The sequence below is a fragment of the Bison bison genome, unplaced genomic scaffold, assembly GCF_000754665.1.
Source record: "Bison bison bison isolate TAMUID 2011002044 unplaced genomic scaffold, Bison_UMD1.0 scf7180017864383, whole genome shotgun sequence".
NCBI classification, from domain to species: Eukaryota; Metazoa; Chordata; class Mammalia; order Artiodactyla; family Bovidae; genus Bison; species Bison bison.
This window is the reverse complement of record NW_011494955.1, coordinates 3,923,846-3,934,281: the sequence shown is the minus strand read 5'-3', so window position 1 is coordinate 3,934,281 and position 10,436 is coordinate 3,923,846.

Here is a 10,436-nt window from a genome sequence, read left to right as displayed (position 1 = left end):
GTGAAAAAAAAAAAAAAAAAAAGCTCAACATTCAGAAAACTAAGATCATGGCATCTGGTCCTATCACTTCATGGGAAATAGATGGGGAAACAGTAGCTAACTTTATTTTTCTGGGCTCCAAAATCACTACAGATGGTGACTGCAGCTATGAAATTAAAAGAGGCTTACTCCTTGGAAGAAAAGTTATGGCCAACCTAGAAAGCATATTAAAAAGCAGAGACATTACTTTGCCAACAAAGGTCCGTTTAGTCAAAGCTATGGTTTTTCCAGTAGTCATGTATGGACGTGAGATCTGGACTATAAAGAAAGCTGAGTGCTGAAGAATTGATGCTTTTGAACTGTGGTGTTGGTGAAGACTCTTGAGAGTCCCTTGGACTGCAAAGAGATCCAACCAGTCAGTTCTAAAGGAAATCAGTCCTGAATATTCATTGGAAGGACTGATGCTGAAGCTGAAACTCCAATACTTTGGGCACCTGATGCGAAGAGATGATTCATTGGAAAAGACCCTAATTCTATGGAAGATTGAAGGCAGGAGGAGAAGGGGATGACAGAGGATGAGATGGTTGGATGGCATCACCAATGCAACGGACATGAGTTTAGGTAGGCTCTGGGAGTTGGCGACGGACAGGGAAGCCTGGTGAGCTCCAGCTCATGGGGTCGCAAAGAGTCAGACATGACTGAGTGACTGAACTGAACAAAGTGTAGTTGGGCTATGCTTTCTTTAAAAATGGGGAAATTTTCAAGAGAGCTTAACCCTAGAGGATAGGAGGTAGTAGTCATCAATAAAACCAGAAAGATAAGCAGGGGCAAGTTTTTACCAAGTATTGAAAGACATATTAAGGAATTTGAAGTCTACTGTAGGAGAACTGGGGAGCCAATAAACGTTATGCCTTAAAGCATGGATTATCTACATCAGAATCACTTAAAAATCTTACTGAAAGTGCCTACTCCTATATTCTGCTCCAAACCTATTGAATCAAAATCACTGGGGTAAAGTCCTCAAATCTATGTTTTTTTAAACAACGATGGCAAGTAATTTCTTACACATATTGAAGTTTGTACAGTATAGTGTTTAAGGCCAGGGAATGATATGATCAGGTGAATATCAGGAAAGATAACTGGTGCAACATGAAGAACAGTTTAGAAGGTGGCAAAACTGGAGGCTAGGAGACACACTAGGTGACTGTTGGACTAGTCTAGGTAAGAGAAGTTGATGATCTTAACTAGGTTAGGACTGGAGTTTGAGAAAAGATGAATTGGAGAATTTGTGAATGTCAAATTATTTGGAAGATGAATTGTCAAGGCTTGACGATTTGCTGGAGTATGGAGATAACCTGTGAAACTGGATGAATGTCGGTGCTATTTCCTGATTTAGAGAATCCAGGAAAACTAGCAAATCCTGATGGTGATGGTGGAAGAGTAGAAAGCAAAAACCAAGTTCAACTGTGCATATGGGAACTTAAAAGGAGAGAGATCTAGTAGGCAGCTGGAGGATAGCTCCATAGTTGCTAAGGGAAATCTATTCATAAGATGTAGCTATAGCAGAGGCAGATTTGCTGTGAAGCTGATGAAGTTAATCTTCAGGTCTCTTGCAAAGGCTCCTTTCATGGCTCTGAGACAAACCCTTAGAATTCTGTATTTGAAGAGCTATATCAATTTTCTTAAATTGTGTGAACTTACTTTTCTTAATTTCTTAATTTTCCAACTATGTAAAAAGCCTCAGAAAACCTTGAATCTTATTTCTGAGCTATATAGGTAAAAAATCATCAGCATATGGATGGTAACAAAGGATCCTGAAAAGGATGAGATTACCTTAGAAGAATATAGTAATAGAATAGAGTAAGAATATAGCATAGAATAGAGTAAGACACCTCAGAGGTCTTAATATGTTACATGTTATTTTCCAGGAGTAAATATTATTTTAAATTAGATATAAAGAAAAATCAGGGGAAATTTTTAAATAAACAATGTAAAAAGTTTGTAGTCATATGATACACTATGATTTAATTGAAACTAAAAGCTTTGTATATTTATATTAAAATATTACTTAAATTTGCCTTTTTGGGTAGGCCAATAAGGAATCATTCTGATAACCATATATGAAAAAATTAAACTCTTGGAGATTTTTTTTCTAACTTTTAAAAGAAGGATGAAAACTTAAGAAATATTGTGGTTCTTATCTAAATACTTTTAGAATCGGATAAATATTTGCTAGTAATAGATAATATATATGTCATATATAATATATAGATAAGTGTATCATTTACTCTTTGCCTTAAAAAAATCTATTCTAGCTCAATCATTGGCCTTTTCTTCTTCATTCTTAAAAATTGTCAAGGAAAGGAAATCTTTAATAATGTTCCATAATCAGAAATCTCTTATGTCTAACCTAAATCTATGATTCTTATGAAGGAAGAGGACCATTTAAAAAAAATCAGCCTGATTATGTTTTACATACATTAAAATTCATCAGTTTTAAGTAACATTTCAATGTGGTTTTGACAAATGTGTACAGCAGTGTAACTATCATCACCATCCAGATATTTCTATTACCCTTTGTATTCAGTCTCCCCCACAGTCTCTTACCCCTGCCCCAGGCAACCACTGATCTGTTTTCTGTCTTAGTAGTTTTTAAAAAAATATTTATTTATTTGGCTGTGCCAGGTCTTAGCTGGGGCACGCAGAATCTTCGTTGCAGCATGGGAACCCTTAGTTGTGGTATGTGGCATCTAGTTCCCTGACCAGGAATTGAACTCAGTCCTCCTGCATTGGGAATGCAAAGTCTTAGCCACTGGACCACCAGGAAAATGCATGTCATTGCAATTTGACTTTACTAGAATTTTATGTTAAAGTTCATAGTCTTTTGTGTCTGTCTCTGGCTTCTTTCACTTAACACAATGCTTTTGATATTATCCATGTTCTCTCAGTAGTTCATTCCTTTTTAAAACTAAGTAGTATATTGCATTGTATGGATATATCACAATTTATTGATTCACTAGTTATTGGACATTTGTTATTTCTAGTTGGGGCCTATTATGAATAAAATTGCTATGAATGTTTACATATAAGTTAAATACCAGTCCATATTGACATTGGTTTTTATTTCTCTAGGGTAAATACTTAGAAGTGGGATTGCTTAGGAGTGAGTTGCATTCAGCATTGGTCCTTCCAATGAACATGCAGGACTGATTTCTTTTAGGATTGACTGGTTGGATCTCCTTGCAGTCCAAGGGACTCTCAAGCATCTTCTCCAACACCACAATTCAAAAGCCATCAATTCTTCAGCGCTCAGCTTTCTTTATAGTCCAACTCTCACATCCATACATGACCACTGGAAAAACCATACCCTTGACTAGACGAACCTTTGTTGTCAAAGTAATATCTCTGCTTTTTAATATGCTTTCTAGGTTGGTCATAACTTTTCTTCCAAGAAGCAAGGGTCTTTAATTTCATGGCTACAGTCATCATCTGCAGTGATTTTGGATTTCCCAAGAAAATAAAGTCTCTCACTGTTTCCCCATCTATTTCCCATGAAATGAGGGACCAGAAGCCATGATCTTAGTTTTCTGAATGTTGAGCTTTAAGCCAACTTTTTCACTCCCCTCTTTCATTTTCATCAAGAGGCTCTTTAGTTCTTCGCTTTCTGCCATAAGGGTGGTGTCATCTGCATGTCTGAGGTTATTGATATTTCTCCTGGCAATCTTGATTCCAACTTGTGCTTCCTCCAGCCCAGCATTTCTCATGATGTACTCTGCATAGAAGTTAAATAAGCAGGGTGACAATATACAGCCTTGACGTACTCCTTTTCCTATTTGGAACCAGTCTGTTGTTCCATGTCCAGTTCTAACTGTTGCTTCCTGACCTGCATACAGATTTCTCAAGAGGCAGGTCAGGTGGTCTGGTATTCCCATCTCTTTAGGAATTTCCCACAGTTTATTGTGATCCACACAGTCAAAGGCTTTGGCGTAGTCAATAAAGCAGAAGTAGATGTTTTTCTGGAACTCTTTTGGTTTTTTGATGATCCAGTGGATGTTGGCATTTTGATCTCTGGTTCCTCTGCCTTTTCTAAATCCAACTTGAACATCTGGAAGTTCATGGTTCTTGTACTGTTGAAGCCTGGCTTGGAGAATTGTGAGCATTACTTTACCAGTGTGTGAGGTGAGTGCAATTGTGTGGTAGTTTGAGCATTCTTTGGCATTGCCTTTCTTTGGGACTGGAATGAAAACTGACCTTTTCCAGTCCTGTGGCCACTGCTGAGTTTTCCGAATTTGCTGGCATACTGAGTGCAGCACTTTCACAGCAGCATCTTTTAGGATTTGAAATAGGTGAACTGAAATTCCATCACCTCCACTAGCTTTGTTCATAGTAATGCTTCCTAAGGCCCACTTGACTTTGCATTCCAGAATATCTGGCTCTAGGTTGGTGATCACACCATCATGATTATCTGGGTCGTGAAGATCTTTTTTGTATAGTTCTTCTCCTGTCTATCTATCCTTTCAGTGAACCAACCAAACACATACCCCCCTGTCTTTCTTTATATGTATATATATTTATATTTACTTGGCTGTGCAAGGTCTTAGCTGCAGTATGCAGGATTTTTCATCTTTGTTGCAACATACAGGATCTTTAGTTGCAACATGCAAACTCCTAGCTGGGACATGTTGGACTCAGCTCTCTAATCAGGGATTGAACTTGGGCCCCCTGCACTGAACCACCAAGGAAGTCCCCCTCCAATCAATTTTCTTTTTAATATAATGTTGATAAATAGAATACATTTAATCCAGAGTATTTTTAAATGATTGACTTATTTTATTTCAGATACTGAATTGCAAGTGATGACAGTGCCAAATAATGACTTCAGGAAAATTTTCTAACAAATCTGCGACTACTCAAGATTTCCTTCCCACTATTGTACAAGCACCATTAGAATAAAATGCAATTAAGTTTGTTTTTGAATATTATCAAAGCCACAATCATCTAAAGTTAGGACAATAATGTATTAGAAATACACTCTGCTATGGCTGACGTAACTTCTTTTAAAGCAACACATACCATTACCAATACAGCAATTGATTCAGCTGTGCGCTGGAGATAAATCACAAGGTGTTTTCTATAAAAGTGTAGATGTCTGATCAATTATAGCACTTATTTGGCATTCCCTTCTATAATATTTTTAAATATCTTCATATAATTTCTTTTGCAATATGGAATAAAGGATGGGCACAGTGAAGGACAGAAATGGTAAAGACCTAATATAAACAGAAGAAATTAAGAAGAGGTGGCAAGAATACACAGAAGAACTATACAAAAACGGTCTTAATGATCTGGATAACCATGGTGGTTTGGTCACTCACCTAGAGCCAGACTTCCTGGAGTGTGAAGTCAAGTGGGCCTTAGGAAGCATTACTACGAACAAAGCTAATGGAAGCAAATTTGGAAAACTCAGCACTGGCCACAGGGCTGGAAAAGGTCAGTTTTCATTCCAATCCCAAAGAAGGCAATGCCAAAAAATGTTCAAATTACCCTACGATTTTCCTCATTTCACATACTAGTAAGTATTAGTTGTTTCATTGTGTCCAGCTCTTTGCAACCCCATGGACTATATATAGCCTGCCAGGCTCCTCTGTCCATGGGGTTCTCCAGGCAAGAATACTGGCATTTCTTTCTCCAGGGGGTCTTCCCAACCCAGGGATTGAACCCTAGTCTTGTGTACTGGAGGCATATTCTTTACCATCCGAGCCAAGTAAGGTTATGCTCAAAAACTTCCAGATATACAAGTTGGGTTTAGAAAAGGCAGAGGAATCAGAGATCAAATTGCCAACATTGGTTGGATTATAGAAAAAGCAAAGGAATTCCAGAAAAACATCTACTTTTGCTTCATTTATTATGTGAAAGCCTTTGACTGTGTCGACCACAACAAACTGTGGAAAATTCTTAAGGAGATGGGAATACCAGGCTACCTTATCTGTCTCCCAAGAAATCTGAACACAAGTCAAGAAGCAACAGAACCCGATATGGAACAACCGATCAGTTCAAAATTGGGAAAGAGTACTACAACAAGGCTGTATATTGTCACCCTGCTTATTTAACTTATTTTGCATATAAGTTACATCATGGGAAATGCCGGGCTGGATGAATCACAAGCTGCAATCAAGATTGCCAGAAGAAATATCAACAACCTCCAATATGCAGATGTTATCACTCTTAACGGCAGAAATTGAAGAGGAACTAAAGAGCCTCTTGATGAAAGTGAAAGAGGAGAGTGAAAAAGCTAGTTTGAAACTCAACATTCAGAAAACTAAGATCATGGCATCCGGTCCCATCACTTCATGGTAAATAGACGGGGAAAAAAGTGGAAGCAGTGACAGACTTTATTTTCTTGGGCTCCAAAATCACTGAAGATGGTGACAGCAGCCACAAAATTAAAAGATGCTTGCTTCTTAGAAGGAAAGGTACGACAAACCTAGACAGTATATTAAAGAGCAGAGACATCTCTTTGCTGACAAAGGTCTGTCTAGTCAAAGCATTGGTTTTTCTAGTAGTCAGGTTCAGATGTGAGAGTTGGATCATAGGAAATGCTGAGCATGGAAGAATTGATGCTTTTGAACTGTGGTGTTGGGTAAGACTCTTGAATTTTCTTTGACTGCAAGGAGATCAAACCAGTCAATCCTAAAGGAACTTAACCCTGAATATTCATTGGAAGGACTGATGAAGCTGAAGCTTCAGTACTCTGGCCATCTGATGTGAAGAGCCAACTCATTGGAAAAGATGCTGATGCTGGGAAAGATTGAAGGCAAAAGGAGAAGAGGGTGGCAAAGGATGAGATAGTTAGATAGCATCACTGACTCAATGGACATGAATTTGAGCAAACTCCAGGAGATAGTGGAGGACAGAGGAGACTTGGTGTGCTGTAGTCCAGGGGGTTGCAAAGAGTCAGACAGGACTTAGTGACTGAGCAACAACTACTACTCTTGTGTTTTCATTTTCTTTGGATAAATACCCCAAAGTGGAATTGTTGTATCATAAAGTAGGTCTATTTTTAACTTTTTGAGAAATCTCTGTACTATTTTCCACAGTGGTTGCACCAACTTCAGTTCAGTTCAGTTGCTCAGTTGTGTCCAACTCTTTGTGACCCCATGGACTGCAGCACAAGGCTTCCCCATCCATCACCAACTCCCAGAGCTTGCTCAAACTCATGTCTATTGAGTCGGTGATGCCATCCAACCATCTCATCCTCTGTCATCCCCTTCTCCTCCTGCCTTCAATCTTTCCCAGTATCAGGGTCTTTTCCAATGAGTCAGTTCTTAGCATCAGGTGGCCAAAGAACTGGACATTCAACTTCAGCATCAGTCCTTCCAATGAATATTCAGGACTGATCTCCTTTAGGACTGACTGGTTGGATCTCCTTGTAGTCCAGGTGACTCTCAACATTTCCACTAACAGTTCACAAGCGTTCCCTTTCTCCACATCTCACCAGCACTTGTTATTTCTTGTCTTTTTGATATAGACATTCTACCACGTGTAAGGTGATATCTCATGTGGTTTCTGTTTGGACTTCTCGGAGTTCGGTCCTGGGTGTTCTTTGGAAGGAATGATGCTAAAGCTGAAACTCCAGTACTTTGGCCACCTCATGCGAAGAGTTGACTCATTGGAAAAGACTCTGATGCTGGGAGGGATTGGGGGCAGGAGGAGAAGGGGACGACAGAGAATGAGATGGCTGGATGGCATCACCGACTCGATGGGCGTGAGTCTGAGTGAACTCTGGGTGTTGGTGATGGACAGGGAGTTCTGGCATGCTGCAGTTCATGGGGTTGCAAAGAGTCGGACACGACTGAGTGACTGAACTAAACTAAACTGAACTGAATGATTAATGCTGTGCATCTTTTTATGAACCTGTTTACCTTCTGTATGTCTTATATTGAAAAGTGTGTATTCAAAGCTTCAACCTATTTTTAACTGACCTTTATTTGCTATTGAGTTGTATGAGTTTTTTTTATACATTTTGGGTATTACTTCATTATTAGATATATATTATCTCCCATTCAGTAAGTTGCCTTTTCATTTTGTTGATGGTCTCCTTAGCTGTGTAGAAGCTTTTTAGTATGATGTAGTCCTATTTATTTTTGATTTTGTGGCTTTTGCTTTTGGTGTTAGATTTAAAAAATCATCAACAGACCTATGTCAAGGAGCTTACTGTCTTTGTTTTTTCTTCTGGGAGTTTTATGGCTTCAGGTTTTACATTCAAGTCTTTAATGTCTTTGAATTAATTTTTGTTTATGGTGTAAGACAGTTTCCTCAACACCATTTACTAAAGAGATAATCCTTTCACCATTACATATTACTGGAACCTTTGTCATAAGTTGAAAGTTGAAAGTTAAGTCGATCAGTCGTGTCCGACTCTTTGCAACCCCGTGGACTGTAGCTGACCAGGCTCCTCCGTCCATGGGATTCTCCAGGCAAGAATACTGGAGTGGGTTGCCATTTCCTTCTCCAGAGGATCTTCCTGACCCAGGGATCGAACCCAGGTCTCCCGCATTAGAGACAGACACTTTAACCTCTGAGCCACCAGGGAAGCCGTTGTCATAAGTTAATTGATCATATATGCATGGGTTTATTTCTGGGTTCTTTATTCTGTTCCATTGATCTACATGTCTATTTTTAGGCCAATGCCATATTGTTTTAATTATAAAAGATTTATAATATAAAGTCAGGGAGTATGATGTCTCCAGCTTTGTTCTTGTTTCTCAAGATTACTTTGGCTATTCAGTTGTGGGTTTTTCTTTGTTTGTTTGTTTTGGTTTTGGTGTGGTTCCATTCAAACTTAAGGAGTACCTCCATTCCTTTGAAAAATGCCATTGGGAATTTGACAAGGATCGCACTGAGTCTCTAGATTGCTTTGGATTGTATGGACATTTTAAGAATATTGATTTTTCCAATCCACGAGCCCAGAATATGTTTCCATTTGTCTGTGTCTTCTTCCATTTCTTTCATTAATGTTTTATAGTTTTCAATATATAGGTTTTCCACCTCCTTGATTAAATTTATTCCTAAGTATTTTATTCTTTTTGATGCAGTTGTAAATGGGATTATTTTCTTCATTTCTCTTTCTGATATTCCATTGCCAGTGTACAGAACTGCAATAGGCTTTGTGTGTTGATTTTGTGGCTTGTAACTTTACTAAACATATTTATTAGTTCTAGTACTTTTTTAATGGAGTCTTTGGCATGAATTTTAAACTAAAATACTGTGTCTATACCTGTACTTTCAGTGTGACTTGCTATTTCTTGACTATCTACTATCAGTTTTCATTCTTTTTCCAATAATATCTCACAATAATCAGACTATGAATAAATGCTTAATTACAATTCATTTCAGCAAACAAGATGCTCACGTCACTGCCAAAGAAGTGTAGTTCAGACATGGATGCTGACTGATATTTTTGGTTTCAGTTCAGTTCAGTCACTCAGTCGTGTCCGACTCTTTGCAACCCCACGGACTACAGTATGCCAGACCTCTCTGTCCATCATCAACTCCCGGCGTTTACTCAAACTCACGTCCACTGAATCGTTGATGCCATCCAACCACCTCATTCTCTGTCATCCCCTTCTCCTCCTGCCTTCAATCTTTCCCAGCATCAGGCTCTTTTCAAATGAGTCAGTTTTTCACATCAGGTGGCCAAAGTATTGGAGTTTCAGCTTCAACATCAGTCTTTCCAATGAATATTCAGGACTGATTTCCTTTAGGATTAACTAGTTGGATCTCCTTGCTGTCCAAGGGACTCTCAAGAGTATTCTCCAACACCACAGCTCAAAAGCATCAATTCTTCAGTGCTCAGCTTTCTTTATAGTCCAACTCTCACATCCATACATGACTACTGGAAAAACCATAGCTTTGACTAGATGGACCTTTGTTGGCAATGTCTCTGCTTTTTAATATGCTGTCTAGGCATGCTGCGATTCATGGGGTCACAAAGAATTGGACACGACTGAGCAACTGAGCTGAACTGAACTAGGTTGGTCCTAACTTTTCTTCCAAGGAGCAAGCATCTTTTAATTTCATGGCTGCAGTCATCATCTGCAGTGATTTTGGAACCCAAGAAAATAAAGTCTCTCACTGCTTCCCCATCTATTTCCCATGAAGTGATGGGACCAGATGCCATGATCTTAGTTTTCTGAATGTTGAATTTTAAGCCAATTTTTTCACTCTTCTCTTTCATTTTCATCAAGAGGCTCTTTAGTACTTCTTCACTTTCTGTCATAAGGGTGTTGTCTTCTGCATGTCTGAGGTTATTGATATTTCTCCCGGCAATCCTGATTTCAGCTTGTGCTTCCTCCAGCCCAGTGTTTCTCATGACGTACTCTGCATAGAAGTTAAATAAGCAGGGTAACAATATACAGCCTTGACGTACTCCTTTCCCAATTTGGAACCAGTCTGCT